This window comes from Somniosus microcephalus, chromosome 10 (genome assembly GCF_052327205.1).
Source record: "Somniosus microcephalus isolate GS21.2 chromosome 10, FLI_Smic_1.0, whole genome shotgun sequence".
Lineage (NCBI taxonomy): Eukaryota > Metazoa > Chordata > Chondrichthyes > Squaliformes > Somniosidae > Somniosus > Somniosus microcephalus.
The window spans coordinates 214,462,532-214,488,654 of NC_140996.1; the positions used below are offsets into that span (position 1 = coordinate 214,462,532).

The 26,123-nt window shown below is 46.1% G+C and overlaps 1 long non-coding RNA gene across 1 annotated transcript in view; it reads right to left on the reverse strand.

The window, feature by feature from the left end:
- Window positions 1–6,609: 6,609 nt before the first annotated feature.
- LOC147112084 (uncharacterized) overlaps window positions 6,610–26,123 on the reverse strand; it is a 155,914-nt gene continuing 136,400 nt past the window's right edge. Inside the window, exon 3 of the long non-coding RNA XR_015079862.1 lies at window positions 6,610–6,839. This is a non-coding gene — a long non-coding RNA (uncharacterized LOC147112084). The remainder of the gene's footprint in view (window positions 6,840–26,123) is intronic.

Consider the following 26,123-nt stretch of genomic DNA (forward strand, 5'->3'; position numbering starts at 1 on the left):
TTTTTCCAGCATTTTCTGTTGTTATTTCGGGATTTCCAGCATCTGCAGTATTTTGCTATCGTTCTATGTTTCTATGTCCTGGAGGCAGCAACAATGCTGGTTTCTCAGCAGATCCAAGCGATAATGCATTAAACGGTGTGGGGCGGCCACCTGAATGTTCGGCGAGCACTCCCCGAGGGGAAAGGCTCACCCGACCAGTGTCCAGTCAGAAAGTTACCCCTGGTTTTCCTGCTTTCTCTAAAGAGGGTAATTTTTCATCGTCATTTACTCAGGAAACACCAGGAATGCTTGATTTTGACAGGTGATTTTTCTACAATGCAATTTCTACTTGGTGATGGGGGGGGGGCGCGGGAGGGAGATGAAAAAAAGCAGCTAATCATGAAGCACCTGCATCGGCAATCTTTAAATATTTCTTAAGCAGCTAAACAGCCCTGCAATCAGAGAGAATGATGACAAAAGCTTGTTAATCCAGCTGCAGAGTGTAGTGACCTTTTGGGAAGAGGCTGAGGAGAACGTTTTCAAAAGGGCCAGATTTCCCAGTGGTGCCCTGCATGTTTTTGTCAATCACAGCACGGGGAAACTGAAGGGCCAGCATGCCCTGGAGGCAGTAAGTGAGGCAAAATAATCACAGGAAACGTAAGCATCGTTTTCATAGTCGTGAGCTCATGCCAGGAGGTGTGGAGCAGGAGATGGGCATGATTTTTTTAAATTATTCATTCTGGGGATGTAGGTGTCGCTGGCCAGGCCGGCATTTTTTGCCCATCCCTATTTACCCTTGAGAAGGTGGCGGTGAGCCTCCTTCTTGAACCGCGGCAGTCCCTGTGGTGAAGGTGCTCCCACAGCGCTGTTAGGTAGGGAGTTCCAGGATTTTGACCCAGCGACGATGAAAGAACGGCAATATATGTCCAAGTTGTGAAGGTGTGTGACTTGGAGGGGATGTTGGAGGTGATGGTGTTCCCATGCACCTGCTGCCCTTGTCCTTCTAGGCGGTCGAGGTCGCGGATTTGGGAGGTGCTGCCGAAGAAGCCAACACGTCACGATATGGTACCTTAGTGCCAGGGAAGTTGCATATTGGCAGAATGCCTAAGTGAATGACAAATTATAGAGAGAAGAGAAAGCTGCACGAATAGACACCAGTGATACTGGCTGCGTCGCGCCAATTGGCTCCACATAATGGCAGCCCTTGAGATTGAGAGTGAGCTGTTTAGAGGCTAGAGATTGGGGGCACTCCCTCCAATTGACAGCCTGTCCTTTCTGTTATTCGCCACTTTATCCTGCAGTCATGAAGAGATTGTTGAATTGCTGATTTTTCAATGAGCCATGTCGTAGCCATACAATACTGTGCTTCCCAAACCAAAAGTGTTAGACAGCAACAGCTAGAACTTGTATTTACACAGTGCCTTTAACATAGTAAAACATTCCAAGGCAGGTCACAGGAGCGTTATCAAACAAAACTTGATGCCGATCAAAATGAGGAGATATTACAACAAATGGCCAAAAGCTTGGTCAAAGAGGTAGGCTTTAAGGAACGTCTTAAAGGAGGAGAGAGAGGCAGAGAGGCGGAAAGGTTTAGGGAGGGAATTCCAGAGCTTAGGACCCAGGCAGCTGAAGGCAATGGTGGGGTGAAGTAAATCGGGGATGCCAGAATTAGAGGAGCACAGAGATGGGGTGATATGGAGAGATTTGAACACAAGGATGAGAATTTTAAAATTATGCAGATCACGCAGCAAGCAAATGAATATTGGAGGCGGCCAGGGTCATCATTATTCACGGTTCATCAGATGCACAGCCACCAGAAGAGACTTCCTACTCTTCGTAAAGCTGTGTCTACAAAGGTCAGGTGAGTTTTTTTTGTTTAGTATTTTGACTTTTTATTTTGCTTTCAGTGTGTATTTTTGGGAACATTAGCTCCAATTTTAAAGGGAGAAGGGGCTGGCACGGAGCGTGCGAGCCCCGAAGCGGGCGGCGCTCCCGGGGAGTCTGGCAACGTGGAGGCCAGGCCGGACTTAATTTTCTCCGACTCCCACCCGAAGCCGGCCAGATCCACGATCGACATCATCAGGCCCCGACCTGCTTAATTAAGCAAGACCTCGGCCAACTCGGGTCGGGCGTCCTGCTCGCCTGCTCGAAAGAGCCGGTTAACATCAGGACCCGGTGGGGAAGGTAACGGGATCAGAGAGATAAGTCGTGCCATCATTTTCACCGCCTGAATTTCACTAGTTAAAATTGGGACCAATTTTTCCCATTTCATTTTAAGTTGGTCTTAAGTTATATTCTTTCTCCTTTTACCACCTACCAGCCAGGCGAGTTGCACTGCGACTTGCAACAGCCTTCTCTGGTAGGATGGTCATGCCTTTTGGAATTCCTCTTGGCCTCTGGAAGCTGGAGGATGAGGAAGATTTCCAGAGGATTCATCAGTAGGAAGTCTGCTTGCATTAGAGGCAGTTGGCACAGACCTGCCATTGCCCGTGTACAGTGGCTCGCAAACCCCACCAGAGCTACATGTGTCTCTGCCCCCCCACCCCCGGCTAAGGCTGACAAATATGTCAACTTGATTTTGAAGCTTGATAAAGACGGAAACAAATATTTGTCCTCATATGTAACCACTTACCTTTAAGCGTGCACTTCCCTTTAATTTGGATCCGTTGGCCAGATTTTTCTTTCTCCCTCCCCAGTCGGCCTGCTCACCACACAAGGCCAAAGCAACAATGACGAATAATTATGAATAATTAAATTGAAATGAGGTGAAGCAGAATATTGGGGGCAGCCACTTCACTGCTTTACCCCAACCTTACAGCACAGGTATCTCAGCTGGGCAAGTAGTAGAAATCTGCCGTCATCACCCTCTCCTAAAAAAAAACAACCCTTGACCCCTCCGTCCTTGCAAACTACCGCCCCATCTCCAACCTCTCTTTCCTCTCCAAAATTCTTGAACGTGTTGTCGCCTCCCAAATCCGTGCCCATCTTTCCTGCAATTCCATGCTTGAATCGCTCCAATCAGGTTTCCACCCTTGCCACAGTACCGAAACGGCTCTCATCAAAGTCACAAATGACATCTTTTGTGACTGTGACAAAGGTAAACTATCCCTCCTCGTCCTTCCTGACTTGTCTGCAGCCTTTGACACGGTTGACCACTCCATCCTTCTCCAACGCCTCTCCACCGTCATCCAGCTGGGTGGGACTGCACTCACCTGGTTCCATTCTTACCTATCTAATTGTATCCAAAGAATCACCTGCAACGGCTCCTCTTCCCGCTTCTGCATCGTTACCTCTGGTGTCCCCCAAGGATCAATCCTTGGCCTCCTCCTATTTCTCTTCTACATGCTGCCCCTTGGCGACATCATCCGAAAACATGACGTCAGTTTCCACATGTACACTGTCGACACCCAGCTCTACCTCACCACCACTTCTCTCGACCCCTCCACGGTCTGTAAATTGCCAGACTGCTTGTCCGACAACCAGTTCTGGATGAGCAGAAATTTTCTCCAATTAAATATTGGGAAGACCGAAGCCATTGTTTTCAGTCCCTGCCACAAACTCTGTTCCCTAGCCATTGAATCCATCCCTCTCCCTAACATCTGTCTGAGGCCGAACCACACTTTCGCAACCCTGGTGTCATATTTTACCCTGAAATGAGCTTCCGACCACATATCCGCTGCATAACTAAGACCACCTATTTCCACCTCCGTAACATCGCCCGTCTCTGCCCTTGCCTCAGCTCATCCACTACTGAAACCCTCATCCATGCCTTTGTTAACTCTAGACTTGACTATTCCAACGCACTCCTGGTTGGCCTCCCACATTCTATCCTATGTAAGCTTGAGGCCATCCAAAACTCGGCTGCCCATTTCCTAATTCACATCAAGTCCTGTTCACCCATCATCCCTGTGCTGACCTACATTGGCTCCCGGTTAAGAAATACCTCGACTTCAAAATTCTCATCCTTGTTTTCAAATCCCTCCATGACCTCACCCCTTCCCTATCTCTGTAATCTCCTCCAGCCCGACAACCACCCGAGATATCTGCGCTCCTCTAATTCCGCCCTCTTGAGCATCCCTGATTATAATCGCTCAACCTTTGGCGGCCATGCCTTCTGTTGCCTAGGGCCCTAAGCTCTGGAATTCCCTGCCTAAACCCCTCTGCCTCTCCACCTCTCTTTCATTCTTTAAGACGCTCCTTAAAACCTACCTCTTTGAACAAGCATTTGGCCATTTGCCCTAATTTCCCCTTATGTGGATCGGTGTCTTATAATACTCCTGTGCAGCGCCTTGGGATGTTTTGCTACATTAAAAACGCTATATAAATACAAGTTGTTGTTGTTGAAGTATCAGAAGTATATAGGAGCAACACACTGACCCTAAGCTAACAGTGATTTTACTTGTGAATGGATCATTAAGCAGGAATTGAAAGATTTTCCCCCACGTTCCTAGTGGAATAGCATTATTGGTGTCTGCTTACAGCAGCAGCAGGAATGGGAAAGTGATTAAAGTGATCCGAGGAGCCATGTGGTATCGTGGAGAAATCAGGCCAATGCGTTGCGTGGCAAAGAGATTACAGGAAACACCAGTCTGTCCCGATGGGAAAGTGCTTCACAAGCCAATGACAAATGACAGCCATCCTTAATCATTTTGTTTGCGTTGTTGTTTACGAATGATTCTGAGAACTGCCTTTGCATCCATGGTTAGAAATGAAAGGCCGAGAAAAGTTCACAGACATGAGAATTACCCACAAACAGATGGCAATCTGGCTTTGACCCCAAAAATATGTATTTTTTACTAGTTTTAGTTACTGGCTGTCCTTTAAATCCAGGCACTGCGCACAAGCAGTTTTTTTTTTATAAATGACTGCACCATGCTTATTTTGATACGTATGATGTAAATGTCAGTTCAAACTGGCTTTTGAACTCTACGCTTTAGGAAAAGAACCAGAAGGTGTGATTTGTTCAGTTAAATACATGACAGCCAATTATTTTGAATCCAACTGTCAGTTCGGAAAAATCCAAACAAGCCATGGCAACTGGTGAAAGGGTATTGAGTGAACGATCAGAACATTGCAAAATTCATAGAAAAAGTTAAGGTAGCTAATTCCCAGAGTCATGGTTATAAAAGTTATCTACGTAAGAATAGCTTAGTATTAAAGAAAGAAAGGCTTGGATTTTGATAGTGCCTGTCACGACCTCAGGACGTCCCAAAGCACTTTACAGCCAATTAAGTACTTTTGAAGTGTAGTCACTGTTTTAATGTAAGAAATGCTGCAGCCAATTTGCGCACAGCAAGCTCCCACAAACAGCAATGTGAGAAATGACCAGATAATCTGTTTTGGTGACTTTGGTTGAGGGATAAATGTTGGCTAGAACACTGGGGAGAGCTCTCCTGTCTCTTCGAAAAATGCTGTGGGATCTTATACATCCACTTGAGAGGGCAGACATCTCATCCAAAAGACAGCACCTCCAACAGTGCAGCACTCCCTCCAACTCGGAGCTCCGACACGGCAAGAGAGCCCCAGGTGGGCAGAGGAAACACTTCAATGACACCCGCAAAGCCTCCTTGAAAAAGTGCAACATCCTCACTGACACCTGGGAATCCCTGGCCCAAGACTGCATAAAGTGGAGGAGAAGCATCCGGGAAGGCGCCAAACACCTCTCGAGTCTCTTTGCCGGGAGCAAGCGGAAGCCAAGTGCAAGCAGCGCACGTCAACCCAAGTTTCCTGATTTCACTCCTGAAAGGTCTGGCTCTAATTTTTAGACTATGCCCCCTAGTCCTAGAATCCTAAACCAGCGGAAATAGTTTCTCTCTGTATATTCCCCTTAATATCTTGAAAACTTCGATCAGATCACCCCTTAGCCTTCTAAATTCTAGGGAATGCAACCCTAATTTGTGTAATCTCTCCTCGTAACTTAACCCTTGAAGTCCGGGTATCATTCTGGAGTGCTGCGGAGCCAGGAGGAGCACACCTGGTCTTCCTGCCTTCACAGCAACCTTACAAAAAAAATTGTTTACCGCTCAGGGCAGCCCAGTTACTCGAAGAGGACCAAAAAACTTCAAAAATATCAAACTCCAAATTTCATTCACCCATCACCCCTGTGCTTGCTGACCTACATTGGCTCCCGGTCTGACAACGCCTCAATTTTGAAATCCTCATCCCTGTTTTCAAATCCCTCAATGACCTCGCCCCTCCCTATCTCTGTAGCCTCCTCCAGCCCTTAAAAGCCATCGAGATCTCTGCGCTCTTCCAATCCTGGCCTCTTGCGCATCCCTGATTTCAATCGCTCTACCATTGGTGGCCGTGCTTTCAGCTGTCGAGGCCCTAAGCTCTGGAATTCCCTCCCTAAACCTCTCCGCCTCCCTACCTCTCTCTCCTCTTTTAAGATGCTCCTTAAAACCTACCTCTTTGACCAAGCTTTTTGGTCACCTGTCCTGATATCTCCTTCTGTGGCTCGGTGTCAAAACTGTTTTTTATTGACATCAGTCCTGTGAAACACCTTGGGATGTTTTACTATGTTAAATGCGCTATATAAGTGTAAGTTGTTGTTGTTGTAACGATTGAGTGTCGTGATTCTAATATCTGCACAGTGGAACTTTAAAGCCAATGAATTAGAGTGGGAGAGTGTGCAGTGTGTCTCTTTTTATTCAATGATTGTATAGTTTAATACAGTACAACACATGCTACTGTGACATACTTTTTATTTTGGCTGCCCTGCCCACGTCCCAAATCACTTCAAACTGTGAGATTGTGCACTCATTGTTTTCTTTAATGGTGCATGATTACTTTTGTTGGCTCTTCGGTGTTCCTGTTTCCCTTGTCTCGTTGTATTATCCTGACACAGCGTTGATCATAATCTAATCCAGGAGGTAATAAAGAATAAACTTTGATTACTAAAAAAGAAAGTAGTCAGGGATAAATTACAGAAAAGCCTTGGGCCTAGAAATTCAGTTAGGGGCGCCCAGCTCGCCTGGGCGCCGGAATTACCGCTGCGCGCGGAGCCACTTGTGCCAGCGGGAAATTCAGTTTCAGCGCCCCAAGTGGAAGCCAGCCGCTAAACAAGGGTTTTGGCGCCCCGCTTGGGGCGCTGAAACTGAATATCGGCGTGTAAAGTGCCGCAGCGCCACCCGCTGCGGCACGGCAGCCTGCGGTACTGCAGGCCTTCCTCTCATTCTTAAGGGGGAGGTGCCTGCAACAGCGCGATCCCCGCTCGTGAGTGCCGGCAAGTGAGCCCGGCACCAAGGAGAAGTGCCGGGCTCTCTGGAAACAGCCGGCAATGCCACGGCGGGGGGGTGTAGGAGGCCGGGGAAGGAGGTGCGGGCAGGCGGCCGCCGGAAAAGCGGCCGGCCGCACCTCCACCTTAACTCGCCCCAGTACCGGCACAGGTAGGCCCCGTGTACCGGTCGCTGTTTGCGGCTGGCGCGGGGGAGGCGGCAGCAACCAAATATGGCCAGCGGGGCGATAGCGGGGCACTGTGCACACCGATGACGTCATCGGTGGCGGCGCAGCGCTAATGGCTAACGCCGCCATTAGCGCCCCGCTAAATATCGCGGTAGGTTTGCACAGTGGCGCAAAAGCCCTCTTTGGGCGCAAACTGGTGGCGCAGGCCACTGAATTTCTAGGCCTTGGTCTCTCCTTATTGTTATGGGATGGCTTCTACACAATGCCACAGAACTCTGAATCAAACAGGCTTTGCGATTCGCCCATTGCCCCGAGTTACTACACGATCCACTGCGTCAGTCCATATTGAAAACTAAATATCAGGTGCAAGTGTCAGGAATTTTGGCCAAGTGAATGGAAGATTTGCAGAACTCAGCTGTGCTAACAGGGATTCAGTAGATGAACGAACTTGGCTGCAGATCAGTATTACGGTGATAAACTGTTCAGACAGTTACCTCAAACGTTTGGATTCTCCATAATGATACCTGTGGTGCTGGTTGATTATCCCCCAGGCTACTGATTGTGATCTTTGGTTTTGTATTTTAGTACAGTCTGTGTGCAACTTAAAAATGTGACTTCATCCCTTTAAGCAGCAGCAACCTTGGCAATTGTGATCCTCAACGTACCAGAAACTATTACATCGTATTGTTGAATAACTGATAAGCTGAGATTCGGCTAGTCCCGCAATATTATCTGCATTCCTCCATTGCCTTTAGTTCCTTTTGCTGTCTGAGAAGGCGGATGAGTGTTTTGCTTCTCAGGCCTCTCCCGGCGCCTTCTTGCAACAAGTAGGTGAACGAGGGTGGGCCCATTGACATCCTCTCCTTCCCTGTGGGGAAGCTCCTGACCTCCACTTTGTAGCTGCCCGCAATGATGTGACTGAAATGATAAAATCACCACATTGGAAAGCATGTGGGTGCAAAAGCTACATCTTACCACTCTGTTACACTTCTTCTACTGCGAACACTGACATCTGTTAGGACAATTGGGTATTTTGTAATCAGTCTGTTTTATTCTTATATATTCTACAGATGTGCACAAAGTCTCAGGAAGGGTCATAACCTGTAGCATGATATCTATCGACGTATCTATCTATCTACATATCTATCTATCTACGTATCTATCTATCTACCTACCTCTCTATCTACCTACCTCTCTATCTACCTACCTCTCTATCTACGTATCTATCTATCTACCTACCTCTCTATCTACCTACCTCTCTATCTACGTATCTATCTAGCTACCTACCTCTCAATCTACCTACCTCTCTATCTACCTACCTCTCTATCTACCTACCTCTCTATCTACGTATCTATCTAGCTACCTACCTCTCAATCTACCTACCTCTCTATCTACCTACCTCTCTATCTACCTACCTCTCTATCTACCTACCTCTCTATCTACCTACCTCTCTATCTACGTATCTATCTAGCTACCTACCTCTCAATCTACCTACCTCTCTATCTACCTACCTCTCTATCTACCTACCTCTCTAGCTACGTATCTATCTATCTACCTACCTCTCTATCTACCTACCTCTCAATCTACCTACCTCTCAATCTACCTATCTACCTACCTATCTATCAAAGAGCGCCTGCCACACTTCAAAGCAGTCATTTTCACGCTGTTTCTTCTGACCTGGAAACTAGAAATTTAATAGCACCAGGCAACCCGTAAACTTTCATGACTATACAACAATTAAACTCTGACTGACCTCAGGCTGTAATTACTTACATGAATTAGAAGTCGGGGGCTTAAAAGAACAGGTCACTCTAAACACAGCTTCACCTTGGCTGGAGAAAAATACATTGTGTGTTGCATATTATGATACTCCTGCCATTATCATCTAACTTACCTAAATGCCATAGGTGATTCACTGTTAGACGAAAAACACCAGACAACATAATCCTTATTTTCCTGCACTTTTGTACAATAGACTTTAATTCAGTGGGGGTGAACACCACAGGGATATCAACTTCCAAATAAGAAAAGGAAATGAGGTTCAAACCAGCTCACCTTGGGAAAAGAGCTTAATTATAATTACTCCAGCAATCCTCAAACAGTCCATTTATGGAGTTTCCCAGACTGATATTATGCTGGTAGCACACGTTTATATTCCTCAACAAATTAGTACTGTACAATGTTTGGTCAAATGTAAAGTAAAGAGAACAGGGAAGGCATTGACTGATGTTCACTTCTAATCTTACCTACTTTATCTGCCACTTAGTGACCATAAATCTCTGCATGCACATACCAGTAAGCTACGAAAGGAGTGTTTTCAATATGAACTATGTCCTCCATCTTATTGGTAGGTTCCTAGACATACTGGTGAGAACTGAGACTTCTCAGATCAGACATCTTCCACTTGCCATTCAAGCCTGGAAAGTGGTAGCACACTTACCTCTGAGTCAGAAGTTGTGGGTTCATTTACCACTCCAGACACTTGTGCACATAATCTAGGCTGACACTCCAGTGCAGCACTATTGGAGTTGCTGTCCTTCGAATGAGACGTTAAACCGAGGTCCCATTTATCCTCGCAGGTGGACGTAAAAGATCCTGCGGCACTATTTTTGAAGAAGAGCAGGGGCGTTCTCCCGGTGTCCTGGTCAATATTTATCCCGCAACCAACATCACTAAAACAGATTATCTGGTCATCATCACATTGCTGTTTGTGGGAGCTTGCTGTGCGCAAATTGGTTGTAGTGTTTCCTACATTACAACAGTGACTACACTTCAAAAGTACTTAATTGGCTGTAAAGCACTTTGGGACGACCTGAGGTCAAGAGAGATGCTAGATAAATGCTATATAAGTTAGTTCTTTCTTTCTTATTGTAAAGGATGCTGATTAATGTTTCTTGTTATTCATTACTCGTTAACCCATTCTATGCCAAATCTCAAAGCTGATCATCAGTCTGCTGAATATGCAGACTAAAAATGACAGCTCTTCATGAATGAGGAAAAATGAATCTCTTACGGGATGGTGTACTGGATAAATACATAAATGTGTCCAATCCCTGGTCTGGGCTCAGGCAGGTCAGCAGTTGGGCTACTATAATGGCCTCAGTGTTCCTGGGCTATGAGGTCCTCCACAGTTAAAGAACCGGCTGGCACTGTCTAGGCTAGTTGGGTTCCAGTGTCTATACAGCCGCAAGGATCAATGGGGTAGATTTTCAATTTGATGCCGGGCACTTCAAACTGTCACTGGGGATGAGTCACCTCTGTAGAAACCTCCGAGTTTCATTTCCATAACGGGCATTCCATCCGCAAGGGTTTTATGCCCTGTACAAATTACCCAAGTGCCTCTCAGAAGAAAACTGGGCAGTGGAAATCTCCCACAAGTTGGAGTTTTATTCAAACAAATGCTTCTATTTACTGAGGAAGACAAAAAAGCCTCAGGGCATCCCAAAGTGCTTTACAGCCAATGAAGTACTTTTGAAGTGTAGTTGCTGTTGTAATGTAGGAAACACGACAGCCAATTTGCGCACAGCAAGCTCCCAGAAACAACCACGTGACAATGACCAGTGATGCTGGTCGATGGATAAATATTGGCCAGAACACCAGGGAGAACTCTTCTTCAAAATAGTGCCTTGGGATCTTTTACTTCCACCTGAGAGGTCAGACGGAGCCTCGGTTTAACGTCTCATCCAAAAGGCAGCACTTCTGACAGAGCAGCACTCCCTCAGTACAGCCCTGGAGTGCCAGCTGGGATGATGTGCTCAAGTCTCTGGAAGGGGGTGTGAGCCCACAACCTTCTGACTCAGAGGCGAGGGTGCCGCCCACTGAGCCACGGCTGACGGACGTAAGGATATTTCTATCTACTAGCATTTATATTAATGCCTTTCCCAGTGAAAGACGCCAAGGTCTGTCAGACAATGGACTTCTTTTGGAAATGCAGCGCCTATTGTTAGCTTGCTAAACTGACAGCACACCCCCTGCACTTATCTTCTGCTTGCATTTAAAAACAGAACAAAAGTTCCTTGGGAAGGAACTCCAAGACAGTAATCCTGTCAAGGTGTTCTGCTGATATCACGATCTGACAAAGTGAAACTTGAGGCATTTAGGAACATTATCTGAACCCTGGAATGGAATCACTGCTTTTCAGTCACTTCCGGGGATTTGTCATTGTCCGTGCTATAAAACACACATGTTATTTATTAATTTAACAGCTTTGATTGTATGCTCTTTTAACTGTTTTGCACTCGGTTTCTTTGAGATGCTAATTTTGTCGGCAGTCGTTACAGAGGTTAGCCGCTGTGTGGAGATTTAAAGGTACGGCAGAGGTTTAAATCTGTGATGGTTGCCAGGTAAGTGGAGAATAAACTCCACAATACATACAGGATGGAGAGTAACGGATCCCCAAGAGTACAAGGTGGTAACCTCATGGAAGAGGTCCATTGTTGTCCTAACCTGCAAAAACAAAGCTTGAGTGAAAGAAAGAAAGACTTGCATTTCGATAGCGCCTTTCACGACCACCAGATGTCCCAAAGCGCTTTACAGCCAACAAAGTAGTTTTTGAAGTGGAGTCACTGTTGTAACGTAGGGAACGTGGCAGCCAATTTGTGCACGGCAAGCTCACAAAAACAGCAATGTAATAATGACCAGATAATCTGTTTTAGTGATGTGATGTTGATTGAGGGATAAATATTGGCCAGGACACTGGGGAGAACTCCCCTGCTCTTCTTCGAAAATAGTGCCATAGGACCTTTCACATCCACCTGAAAGGGCAGACAGGGCCTCAGTTTAACATCTCATCTGAAAGACAGCACCTCCTCAGCACTGCAACTGGGAGTGCCAGCCTAGATTTTTGTGCTCAAGTCTCTGGAGTGGGACTATGAACCCACAACCTTCTGACTCAGAGGCGAGAGTGTTACCCACTAAGCCACAGCTAACACGTTCGTAAACTTCCTGCAAAGGTTAAAACGAGATTACTTTATATCATTTTCTTTCCATTCATACATATATATAAAAAAACCTGGCAGGGACAATTTCCCCCCTTGCTGGTTCCTTGTTTTTGCCAGCAACAGCGGCGGTGCATGCCAACATTTTGGGCTGAGCAGTTCAAAGTGGGCCTTGCTGAATCTGTACAAAAGCTAAACCACAGGAACCCCATCGGAAGCTTATTTGGAAGTCCCCAGGCATAGAAGATAGTTTGCCAAAGAGGAGTCCATGCTTTGAAAACTGGGATTTATATCCTATTATTAATTGATCATCCCGATTGATTAATTGCGACGCAGTCGCCCCACAACTATTAAGAAGTCCCCTGTTTTTTAAGCTGCCGAATCGCGGTATGTTGACGTTGAGGTTTTGTTCCACAGAAAGCAGAGCCTGGGCGTATAATTACATCTGACTGAAATGAATGAGCTCCCTGAAGCATCATCACAATCTCTGCACTGAGTGTTTAATTGTAGCCAGACTTTGTAACCTTGTAGTGGCCTGTGTCCTTGCAATAACCCTGGGCTTGTTGGTTGCTCTCGAACATATGGGAAAATTTTTCAAGCTGATTGCTTCGATCTGATTAGGGAAAATATGAATGTAGCTGCCATTTGTTCAGAGTTTCGCTTCCTAACAGCTGCAGTACAATTTTTTTTTCCTCCTCATTTGATCCATTTCATGTTGACTCCAGACACTAAAGCTCCAATTGATTCATCTTCAGAGAAGGGTGATTTGCTCAACCACAACTCAAACGCTTGTTCTTAAAGGAGAAGCTGATTTGAGGGCTACGAACGTTAGTGTAAGGTTCTCACCCCCATCGAGCGCTCTTCAAAAAAAACCTGTTTTCCTCTTATCCTTCCTCTCCTAAATTCTGCCTGTCCCAGCAGCACTCTGCCACCTTACCCAACTGGCCATTCCGCACGTATGACTCCCAGACTGTGAGTGTCGGCAGGCTATTTGGTCGTGGCGGTCATCAGGGTTGAGCCTACTCTTGTTTATAGTTCTTGGACTTCTGCATTTTAAATGGAAACTGTAATGACTTCAACAAAGTAAATCATTGACTGTCACTCAAGGACCCACCTTATACCTCCTGTATAGTGATCCTGGAATAAAAAAATGTATTAGCTACGGTTCCAAGAGAAATTAGGTAGTGCAATGGTCCTTTCACCACTGGGACCTAGATTTAAATCCAGTCCTCTTAATGTTGGCTGTAAGAGTTCTAAATTGAATGAGTTTGGGCAGCCTTCCCCCATTCCTAGAGGTTGCACATCTATAACCAAGACTTCCGTTTATTCATTACCAATAGTGTCAGCCTTGGCTCAGTGGTAGCACTCTCCCCTCTAAGTCAGCAAGGTTGTGAATTCAAGTCCTCCTCCAGAGACTTGACCAGAGAATCTAGGCTGACACTCCAGTGCAGTAATGAGGGATTGCTGCACTGTCGGAGGTGCCGTCTTTTGGATGAGATGTTAAACTGAGGCCCTATTTATCCTCTCAGGTGGACTTAAAAGATCCCGCGGCACTATTTGAAGAAGAGCAGGGGAGTTCTCCTGGTGTTCTGGCCAACATTCATCCCTCAACCTACATCACCAGCACTAGATTACCTGATCACTTACCTCATTGCTGTTTGAGACCTTGCTGTCCATAAATTGTCTGCTGTGTTTCTCTACAATAGCAACACTGATCACATTTCAAAAGATTTCATCGGTTCTGAAGCACTTTGGGGCATCATGAGGTTGTGAAAGGGGCTATATAAATGCAAGTTCTTTCTTAGAATGTTACGTTAATACAATGGGAGATGCTCTTCCTGAATGAAGTTAATCAACATTCTTGATGTTGTGCAGAGCCAGCTTTACCTTCATTTGGGATTGAAGTAGGATGGATTTAGCCACACTCTTCATCTGACCCCTGCCACTCCCAATGTCGAAGCACTTTATACCAGAAATTGAAGGGGGAAAAATTGGGTGGCGCCCATTTTGGGGCGTTAACAATGCCAGGGTGCTAATTTTAGCGGCCCGAAAAAGTTAGCGCCCCTCCGCAGCAAATTCAGTAGTAGTGCCTCAAGCAGGAGGCACGGCGCTACTGGAAAGTGCTCCACCTCCTGCTTGGGGCGTTACTACTGAATTTCGCAGCACTACATGCAGCAGCGCCACGTAGCGCCGTGTCATTGTGGGCCTCCTCCCCTGATTAAAGGGCCTGCTAGACCACCGGGGATAGGGGTGCTGTGAAAACAGTCCGGCACTCAAGAGGAGTGTCGGGCTGGAGCGATCGCGGCCAGCACCCTGCATAAAAAAGTGCAAAGGGGGCAGGTGCTGGCATTCCCGACACCTACCCTTTAAGTAGTGCCGTCGCCGCCACCGCTGCCAAACTGCCCCCTGATCCTGTCGGACATATCGCCCGGCGGTAGGTCAGGGGGCGCAAGGGAGGTTTGTGGCCGGGGCGTGAGCGCGGCACCGCGCCGGCGATGACGTCATCGCCGGTGACGCATCAGCGTGGGGCGCTACTGGCTACCACCGCTGCTAACCTCCTGTTGAATTTTGTGGGAGTTGTTAGCGGCGCCGCGCCCGGGCACAAGGGGAGAAAAAAAAACCACCCAATTTCCGCCCCCCCGAGTGTATCCAATTCCCCAGCGTTGGAATTCCTCACTTTACCTCTTGGCGCGTCTGTTCTTAAGTCTTGTGTAATTGCGCACACACTGAATGTGTAAGATCACCACAGTGGGTGTCTTTGACTACTTGCCCATGTTTGGATCTCTGCTATGACTGGCATGTGACATGTGGTGTTCATTGGTTTACCTAGAGGCTTTCAGCAACCGATGGGCACCACAGAATATTAATGTTTCAGGCCTATGACCTTTCATCGATGACCTTCTGATGAACGGTCATTGACCCGATGCGTTAACTCGGTTTCTCTCTCCATGGATGCTGCCTGACCTGCTGAGCATTTCCAGCACTTTGTTTTATTTCAGATTTGCAGCATCCGCAGTATTGTGCTTTTGCCTTCCTGATCTATATGGTTCAAAGATGGAGACTTTTGATCTTTGAGCCAACAGGGTGGCTTGAGAGAGCCAAATTACAATTCCCATTCCCACTCTAGCGAGCGAAGTCCCAACAATTGATCCCTTTGCATGAGCCTCTGGCCAGCTGCAGATGGTTGCTTATTCAGTGACGACCCTCCGCGTTGATGCCTGCCATAATTCAGGCAAACATTCTTTCGCTTTACCTTTTGAGGTCAGCCAATCTCTTGATAAGACAGGCAGGCAGGCAGGCTTTCTTTTTTTGACTTTCGAAATTGTATTTTTTTTTTCTTCCCAAGGAATTCAGCCTGGAGTTCTCTTATTTTGTCTGATTTGACACATCCACTGTTCTTGGTTGCTAACTGCCTATTCCCCTGCAGTCAACTCGCTCTGATAACGATGCTGGCTGTTTGCTTTCCCGACCAGAAACAAATACGTGGTAACCCGGGATGAAAAGAAAAGATTCACAAGTGCTGGAAATCTGAAATAAGACCCGGAAAATGTTGAAATCGGACAGCAGGCAGGGTCAACATCTGACAGAGAAAAGATAGAATTCTGCAGCAAGAATTTAGGGAGCTAGGTAGCAGATTAAAGAGCAGGACCTCAAAGGTTGTAATCTCTGGATTACCCCCGGTGCCACGTGCTAGTGAGTATAGGAATAGGAGGATAGAGCAGATGAATGCGTGGCTAAAGAGTTGGTGCAGAAGGGAGGGCTTTAGTTTCCTGGATCACTGGGTCTGCTTCTGGGGAAGGTGGGACTTGTACAAGTCAGACGGGTTGCACCTGAACCAGAACAGGACAAATATCCTTGCGGGGAGGTTTGCTAGCACTGTTGGGGGGGGTTTAAACTAACTTGGCAGGCGGATGGGATACAGAGTGGAGCTATAATAGGGGGTGATGTGAAGCCAAATATAGAGGAAAAAACAAGTCAGCTTGGAAGGCAGAGCAAATATGTAACGGCACAAGGGAGTAGGGCAAGGCTGGGTGGCATTTATTTTAATGCAAGGAGTCTTGTGAATAAGGTGGATGAACTGAAGGTGTTGATGAACACATGGGAGTATGATATTGTTGCTATCGCGGAGACGTGGTTGAGGGAGGGGCAGGACTGGCAGCTCAATATTCCAGGGTATAGAATCTTCAGGTGAGACAGAGGGGGGGGGTAAAAGAGGAGGGGTGTCACAATATTAATTAAGGAGTCAATTACTGCTGTAAGGAGGGATGATATATTAACAGGTTCCTCTAATGAGGCCATATGGGTAGAACTTAAAAACAAAAAGGGGGCAAGCACTTTGCTGGGAGTGTACTATAGGCCCCCAAACAGTCAGGGGGAGATAGAGGAACAGATATGTAGGCAAATCTCAGAGAAATGTGCAAATAATAGGGTAATAATAGTGGGGGATTTCAACATCCCCAATATTAATTGGGATAGTCAGAGTGTGAAAGGCTTAGAGGGTGCAGAATTCTTAAAGTGCATCCAGGAGAGCTTTTTGAGCCAGCATGTAGAAAGTCCTACAAGAGAGGGGGCGGTACTGGACCTAATTCTAGGCAATGTGGCCGGGAAAGTGGTAGAAGTGTTAGTAGGTGAGCACTTTGGTGACAGTGACCATAATTCGGTGAGATTTAAGGTAGTCATGGAAAAGGACAGAGATGGACCAGAAATAAAGGTTCTAAATTGGGGGAAGGCCGATTTTAATATGATAAGACAGGATCTGGCCAAAGTGGACTGGGATCAGCTACTTGTAGGAAAATCCACATCGGAGCAATGGGAGTCTTTCAGAAAGGAAATTGAGAGAGTACAATGGCAACATGTTCCCATAAAGGTCAAGGGTGGGACCAACAAGCCCAGGGAACCTTGGATGTCAAGGGATATACGAGAATGGATTAGGAAAAAAAGGGGGGCTTTTGGCAGATACAAAGGACTAAAGACAGAGGAAGCCCTAGAGGAGTATAAAAAGTGCAGGGGGATACTTAAAAAAGAAATTAGGAGAGCGAGGAGGGGCCATGAAATAACACTGGCGAGCAATATAAAGGAAAATCCTAAGGTGTTTTATAAGTATATTAAAGGCAAGAGGATAACTAGGGAAAGAGTAGGGCCCATTAGGGACCAAAGTGGCAATCTGTGTGTGGAGCCAGAAGATGTAGGTGGGGTTTTAAATGAATTTTTTGCATCTGTGTTCACTATGAAGAAGGACGATGTAGACATAGAAATCGGGCAGGGGGACTGTGATATACTTGAACATATTAGCATCGAGAGGGAGGAGGTACTAGCAGTTTTAGCAGGCTTAAAAGTGGATAAATCCCCAGGCCCGGACGAGATGTATCCCAGGCTGCTGTGTGAGGCAAAGGAGGAGATTTCAGGGGCTCTGACACAAATTTTCAGAACCTCTCTGGCCACAGGGGATGTGCCAGAGGACTGGAGAACAGCTAACATAGTACCATTATTCAAGAAGGGTAGTAGGGATAAACCAGGGAATTACAGGCCAGTGAGCCTAACATCAGTGGTAGGGAAATTATTGGAAAAAATTCCGAGGGACAGAATTCGTCTCCACTTGGAGAGGCAAGGATTAATCAGGGATAGTCAGCATGGCTTTGTCAAGGGAAGATCATGTGTGACCAATTTGATTGAATTTTTTGAGGGGGTGACTAGGTGTGTGGATGAGGGTAGTGCAGTGGATGTGGTATACATGGATTTCAGTAAGGCTTTCGATAAAGTCCCGCATAGGAGACTGGTCAAGAAGGTAAGAGCCCATAGGATCCAGGGTGCCTTGGCACATTGGATCCAAAACTGGCTTAGTGGCAGAAGGCAGAGGGTGATGGTCGAAGGTTGTTTTTGTGACTGGAAGCCTGTGTCCAGTGGGATACCGCAGGGATCGGTGCTGGGTCCCTTGCTGTTTGTGGTCTACATTAATGATTTGGATGTGAATGTAAAAGGTATGATCAGTAAGTTCGCAGATGACACGAAAATTGGTTGGGTGGTAAATAGCGAGGAGGGTAGCCTCAGCCTGCAGGACGATATAGATGGGTTGGTCAGATGGGCGGAACAGTGGCAAATGGAATTTAACCCTGAAAAGTATGAGGTGATGCATTTTGGAGGGACTAACAAGGCAAGGGAATACACAATGAATGGTAAGACCCTAGGAAGGACAGAGGATCAGAGGGACCTTGGTGTGCATGTACATAGATCCCTGAAGGCAGCAGAACAGGTGGCTAAGGTGGTTAAAAAGGCATATGGGATACTTGCCTTCATTAGCCGAGGCATAGAATATAAGAGCAGGGAGGTTATGATGGAGCTGTACAAAACGCTGGTTAGGCCACAGCTGGAATACTGTGTGCAGTTCTGGTCGCCACACTATAGGAAGGATGTGATTGCTTTGGAGAGGGTGCAGAGGAGATTCAACAGGATGTTACCTGGGCTGGAGCGCTTCAGCTATGAAGAAAGACTGGACAGGCTGGGGTTGTTTTCCTTGGAGCAGAGAAGGCTGAGGGGGGACCTGATTGAGGTGTACAAAATTATGAGGGGCATAGATAGGGTAGATAGAAGGAACTTTTTCCCTTAGTAGAGGGGTCAATGACAAGGGGGCATAGATTCAAGGTAAGGGGCAGGAGGTTTAGAGGGGATTTGAGGAAGAACTTTTTCACCCAGAGGGTGGTTGGAATCTGGAACTCACTGCCTGAAAGGGTGGTAGAGGCAGGAACCCTCACAACATTCAAGAAGCATTTGGATGGGCACTTGAAATGCCATAGCATACAAGGCTACGGACCAAATGCTGGAAAATGGGATTAGATTAGACAGGGCTTGATGGTCGGCGTGGACGCAATGGGCCGAAGGGCCTCTTTCTGTGCTGTATAACTCTATAGGGGAGAAATTCGGTTGTTAGCGCCACCGATTAACGCCTAAAGAGGCCGAGAAGTGGGGCGCTAGCCAATTTCCGGGCGGGCGCAAGCGCCTCGCCCCACATTGAGCATGCATTTACCGCCGGCCACAGCAGACCTTACGCTGGCAGGGTTATCCGACAGCAGTTTTCCTACATGAACATGCCGGAGGAGCAGTGTGTCAGAAGGCTGCGATTTAGAAAGGAGGTGGTGACTGAGCTGTGCCAGCTGCTTCAGCCAGATCTGCAGCCTCAGATAAGGTGCAGGACATCTCTGTCGGCGGCTGAGAAGATGGCTGCTGGCCTGAACTTCTACGCGGGCGGCTCTTCTCAGGCTGCGTGTCAGAGGCTGATCAGAAGTAGCTTCTAGGCCCCTCTCACGGAATGCTTGCTGCCATTCCAAGAACATGAATGGAACCGGTCTGATACCCCCAAGCCTGTGAAGGGCAAGATGCATGTAAATAGCAGGCATGGCCATTGTAAATGAAGAAAGTGTTTCATTACACAAAATGTGGTTCCTTCAAACATGAGAAAGCTATGGCAACAGAAAGCAAAACTAATACACTGACGCATAATTGCCACTCACACCCGGGAGACTGTCCAAAACATAAATCACATTCCGACCATCTTCCTTGGCCTTGATTCCACTGCGCCAACCAAAGCATCCAATGCCCCATCAGTGAGGCGTTCCGCCCTCTGCCTCACCCTTTCCATGTTTTGCTAGGCTGGTGCGCCACAGGTAGGCTCCCACCGCTTTGAAGGCCTACAAGGCAGTGAGTGTGTCTGGTGATGCCAATTGACCTGCCCCTTTAAGAGCTGACCGGCGCCACTGTGTCTCAGGGAAAGTGATTATTGACAGCACCCTCGCTGCGCCCCGCCGCCGTGAAATTGGGTTGCGCCACCGGGCTAGTGCTTTAAGAGTAGCGTGCAGCGCCTGATTTAGCGCCGCAATCACCTTTAGGGGCGCTGCAACCCAATATCGCGCTAGGTGGTGCTAAATTGCGCCTGGCGCTCAACTTTGCGCATCGCCAGGACTAGCGCCCCAAACGCGGCTACACCGAATTTCTAGGCCTATGACTCTATAGAACTGCCTTCAAGACCATTGATAGATTTTTTTTTTTTTCAAAAGCAAAATACTGCGGATGCTGGAAATCTGAAATAACAACAGAAAATGCTGAAAGTACCGAGCAGGCCAGGCAGCATCCGTGGAGAGAGAAACAGAGTTAACGTTTTCTTCCTTTCTGATGTCAAGGATCGCAAGCTTCATCAGCAAATAACGACCTCTTACACTGTTCCAAAGAAGCTCAACGTAAGCTTGAAGAACAGCACCTCCTCTTTCAATTAGGCACTTTACAGCATTCTTGACTCAACATTAAGTTCAACAATTTCAGACTATAACCCCTGCCCCCATTTTTCAGGCTGTATGATTCTGTCATCCCCATTTGCAACATTTAATCTCTCCTGCCTCCTAGCCTAGCACAGACTGTTCCTTCAGATCCTCCCCTCCCCTCTCCCTGCCTCCGCACCTGCTTAAAATCTGTTACATCTTTAGCCTTTTCCAGTTCTGAAGATTTTTTTTTGTTAGACAAGGGTATTAAGGGTTACAGAACCAAGGCGGGTAAATGGAGTTTAAGATACAGATCAGCCATGATCTAATTGAATGACGGAACAGGCTCGAGGGGCTGAATGGCCTCACCATGTTCCTATGTTCCGTTCTGATGCCACTTGAAGCACGAACCAATCTTTCCATTTCAGATGTGGGTTGGCCTGATGTGTGTATATACCTATACATATAATTGTACATGCCACAATATTATTTACATAACGCGGGGATTGTCTTGTTGCAGTGATAAATTAGATTGCTACTTTATTCGCATCGGGAGTAATGATTGCTGGGAGCGCAGGTTGGCAAATCGCAGGCCTGTAGCCGGTGATGGAAAATGGCAGAGTGCCAGTCTGACCTGCCCTCCCTTCCGACTGCCCTCCCTCACCAAGAATGCCCAATTTCGGAATCACCCCATGAAGTGACAGCCTTTTAAACGATAATTACCTCAAAACTTAGAACAACCCAGCGCCGAGGACTGTGTTCATCACATCGAGAGATTAGTAGAGGGGAGATTTTAACCTGATCTGCCCGGCGGGCTGTTAAAATCGCCAATGGGATTCACCTGCCATAATCCCGCACCGATCCCGCAGGCTGCGATCTTCTGAGTAGGCGACAAGGACGCGCGACAGAATCCGACAGGTTCCAGCTTGAAATATTCAGATTCAGATCCGATGACGTCATTGGGGCCTCTCTGCTATTTTAACCATAGGCCCGAGTAGCTTTCTCACCAGGAAGATTAGTCAGGGCTAAAAGAGGCCCACAAAGGGGAGTTATCCCCGGTGTCCTGGCCAATATTTATCCCTCAACCAATATAACAAAAAACAGATTATCTGGTCATTATCACATTGCTGTTTGTGGGGCCTTGCTGTGCGCAAATTGGCTGCCGCGTTTCCCACATTACAACAGTGACTCCACTTCAAAAGTACTTCATTGGCTGTAAAGTGCTTTGAAATGTCCGGTGGTTGTGAAAGGCACTATATAAATGCAAGTCTTTCTTTCTTTCTTTCAAAGGTAAGTCTTCTTGCTATTCTTTTTTTACTTTCCTCCAAGCCCACGAGGAAAGGTTCGGCCTCTCCTGCCTCGGGCCCCTCCTCCGATCGCGAGGCCCTCCTCATGACTTACCAGAGTGCCGGGGACCGTTCTTTCCAACACTTGCTCTCCCGCCCGCCGGCCTGCTTCCACGTTCCACCGATTTTGGGCAGAAAACTGACTGGAGTGGGACGCACGTGAAGCCCAGGAGTTAAAATACCATTGGGCCTCACGCTGCCAAGATAAGGATGGTTCGCTGCTCACCTTGGCCCCTTTTCCTGCCCTGAGTTAAAATCAAAGCACAGGAGTCAAAAGCCAAGGCTTCTTCAACAAACCCGTGACCTCTACCACCTAGAAGGACAAGGGCAGCAGGCACATGGGAACACCACCACCTCCAAGTCGCACACCATCATGACTTGGAAGTATATCGCCGATCCTTCATTGTCGCTGGGTCAAAGTCCTGGAACTCCCTTCCTTCACATCAGGAGCAATGATTGCTGGGAGCGCAGGTTGGCAAATCGCAGGCCTGTAGCCAGTGATGGAAAATGGCAGATTGCCAGTCTGACCTGCCCTCCCTGCAGACTGCTCTCCTTCACATGTGGGAGTACTTTCACCACACGGACTGCAGTGGTTCAAGAAGCCGGCTCACCACCACCTTCTCAAGGACAATTAGGGATGGGCAATAAATGCTGGCCTTGCCAGCGACGCCCACATCCCAGGAACGAATTTAAAAAAACTTGGAACTTACTCCAGTAATTACAATCTAGAAGTTTTAAAGCCACTAAGATTTTAAGGTTGATTCTGTTAATTCTCTATGTATCAAATAATTCTATATTTGTATCTAGTAAATAATTCTACATTTAGCTACCAGTCCTTCCAATTTTCAATTTTAAAATTGTTATATTTGGCTTTCAGGGTTTTAATTTTTGAGATTTCCAGTGATCCCTTTCTAGTTGCCCAGCGTGAGCTACATGCCTGCAAAATTGATGCACTGTGCTAACATTCATTAAACTGTGATTATTGTATTTAATACAGAGCTGTTCCTGCTCAGTTCTAAAATCAAGCACCATCTTCAAATATAATATACTTAAAGACACACGTAAAAAAAACTGCTCTTTCATGAAGTTAGACAGCATCCTCAAATTCTGCATCGCCTTTAACGGAAATAATGTCTCATCTGGTACCAGTCTGTAATAATGTGGCCATTGGCCTCAAACTCAATATCTGTTCAAGCAACCTAAAGGCAACCCTGTAAGTTAAAGAAGAAAGACTGAGCATTTCTGTAGCATCTTTCATAACCTCAGGATGTCTCAAAGCGCTTTACACCCAATTAAGCACTTTTTGAAGTGTGGTCACTGTTGTAATGTAGGAAACGCAGCAGTCAATTGCACACAGCAAGCTCCCACAAACAGCACTGAGATACTAACCAGATAATCTGTCTTTCCTTAGGTTGGTTGAGGACGCCAGGGTGAACTTCCCCTGAAGTTCTTCAAATAATGCCTTTGACATCCACCTGATGGGGCAGACATCTCATCCGAAAGACAGCACGTCCGATAGTGCACCACTACCTCAGCACTGCTCTGGGTGTGTCAGCCTGGATTATGTACTCCAACAAGTCTCCAGAGCCGGGCTTGAACCCGCAACCGCTGCTACCTCTGAGCCAAGGCTGTTACCAAGTTCTAGTGCTGTTCGGCTGTATACCTGTGTACGTTTGCTTGACTTCAATAGAAAAGAAGGTCGTGCGAGGTGTAAAACGGTCTGGCGATTCACTAGCGACCGTATTGTGATACTGTCCAAGTCCAGTTTCACCCCGCGTTGCGCTTCTCCAGATCTGGTGGTTTAATTTTGCCGAGAGGTGACATATTTGTGTAAAATGTCACTGTGCTATTTTAACACAGTCATTAACCTGTTTATTTCAGACAGATTAACGACAGTGTGAAAATAGCACATAGGAATTTTGTGCAAACGCATGCCAGAGGAAATTGAACCCTCAGTTGTTTATAATGGTCTTTCTCAGTGAATTTGACAAATTTGGAGTCGTTTTGCACTTGGCGTGTCACTTAGGAACAGGGCCGAGACGGTGCCAATTCACTTCAACAGCACCCTTACGGCCAAAAGACTTTCCTCCCATTAGTCCGGGTTGGAATCAAACACCTCATGGTGAAAGGATAGCGTACTAATCCACTCCACCACCCAATTCCACACAAAAGCTTACGACGTACTGCAGGATTTAATCCTGAGTCTCCTGTTTCACTCTCTTCTCACTTGATGTGTGGTCAGCACATAGATCTGCACAGCATGCTGTACATTATATCTGCTAACAAACAGACAAGAATCCACACATACCAAGCGCCCTCAACATATCTGTTGCAATACAGTGCTTAAGTCAAACTTTATTTACTGATCCACACAAGAGCATGAAAGGATATTTACTAATCCTAGCTCCCGGATCAGGTGTATTTCTCAGATGTTCACTTTCAACTAAAGTTGGAGGTAGCCGAATCCTAAAGACGCTTAACTGGGTCTAAAGGTCCGGGCTATCTCTCCCTAAAGGAAAGGAACAACCTGAGAATGTTACCATCCTCCAGATAGCGCTTTTAGTAAGCTTAGCCAGACTGTAACGTCCTGGATATTATGAGGGTCCGGAGGTCTCCCCTCAGAAATATGTAACTCATCACCAAAGAGTGTACAGAGATTGAGTTCACGAGTTATTGATACAGAAGACTTATGTGAGACAGTTCTAAAAATATATTGATTTATTAAAAGAATCAACATGCAATTTACAGTTGGTGAATCGGTCAATTGCAACGTTAACAGTTCTAAAAAGAGAAAAAATACGATCTTATTTTTAACAGAGAATCTTACTTTTAAATCTTAACTTCGCTACAGTATTACAATTCTTAAAGTTTTCTATACAGGATATTCATCAGTATCAAAATGCCTTTATTCCCCGAGATACAAAGAATGGAAGACCACAGAGCCGCCTCTGCAGCTGAGAATCGCTTTGCCCGATTAAAGCGACTCTGATATCTCATTTGAGACTTCAATATTTATATCCTTTTTCAGTTGTATTTCCTTTAAGGTTTCTGCTGATGCAAGTTAATTATCACTATTCATCTTTCTGCTGACCTCTGCAATTCTTTACTGCCACATCAGCTTGTAATATTTCAGCATCTGTCACATCTCCAGGTGTTCTGGGTTCACTATATAAAAAGGTGTGAAAGGCAGATGTCCCTTATTTTATGTGTCATCTTTACGAGGGCAGATGTTCCTTATCTTATGTGCCACCTTTACGAAGTTTAATCTATATCACATATCCAGGGTTGACCATTGTGTTGTTCCCAAAAGGTCAGCCACTCGGAGCCATCCCATTCTTCAGTTTCAATATGGTTATTTATTCAGGGTCAACAACTTGTCCTGTTTCAATAGCCAGAATTCATTCATAGCTAATTCATAGTTAGGTTTCTAAATTTCCAAACCCAGTCTGTCATGTTTTAAAGAATGTATAAGGTAGAGTTCCTTATAAGGTACTCTTCAGGATCAACCACTGTCTTATCTCAACAAGGCCAGAATTCTTCCATAAGATAGTGTATTTTTCTAAAAAGGCTATATAGTATGGTTTTGAGGATGAGTTCATTGAGTGTATTAGGGATGGGTTTCTTGAGCAGTATGTAACTGAACCGACCAGGGGGCAAGCAACCTTAGATCTGGTCCTGTGTAACGAGACAGGATTAATTAAAAATGTCCTAGTAAAGGATCCCCTTGGAATGAGTAACCATAACATGGTTGAATTCCATATTCAATTAGAGGGTGAGAAGGTTGGATCTCAAACAAGCGCGCTAAGCTTGAATAAAGGAGACTATGAAGGTGTGAGAGTGGAATTGAGTAGAGTGAATTGGGAAAATAGATTAAAGGGTAAGACGATACATGATCAGTGGTGTACATTTAAGGAGTTATTTTACAACTTCCAAAAAATATATATTCCACTGAGAAGAAAAGGGTGTAAAAGAAAAGACAGCCATCCGTGGCTAAGTAAAGAAATTAAGGATAGTATTCGACTAAAAACAAGGGCATATAAGGTAGCCAAATCTAGTGGGAGGATAGAGGATTGGGAAAACTTTAAAAGACAGCAAAAAATAACAAAAAGATTGATTAAGAAAGGGAAGCTAGATTATGAAAGTAAATTAGCAAAAAATATAAAAACAGATAGTAAGAGTTTTTATAGTTATATAAAAAGAAAAAGGGTGGC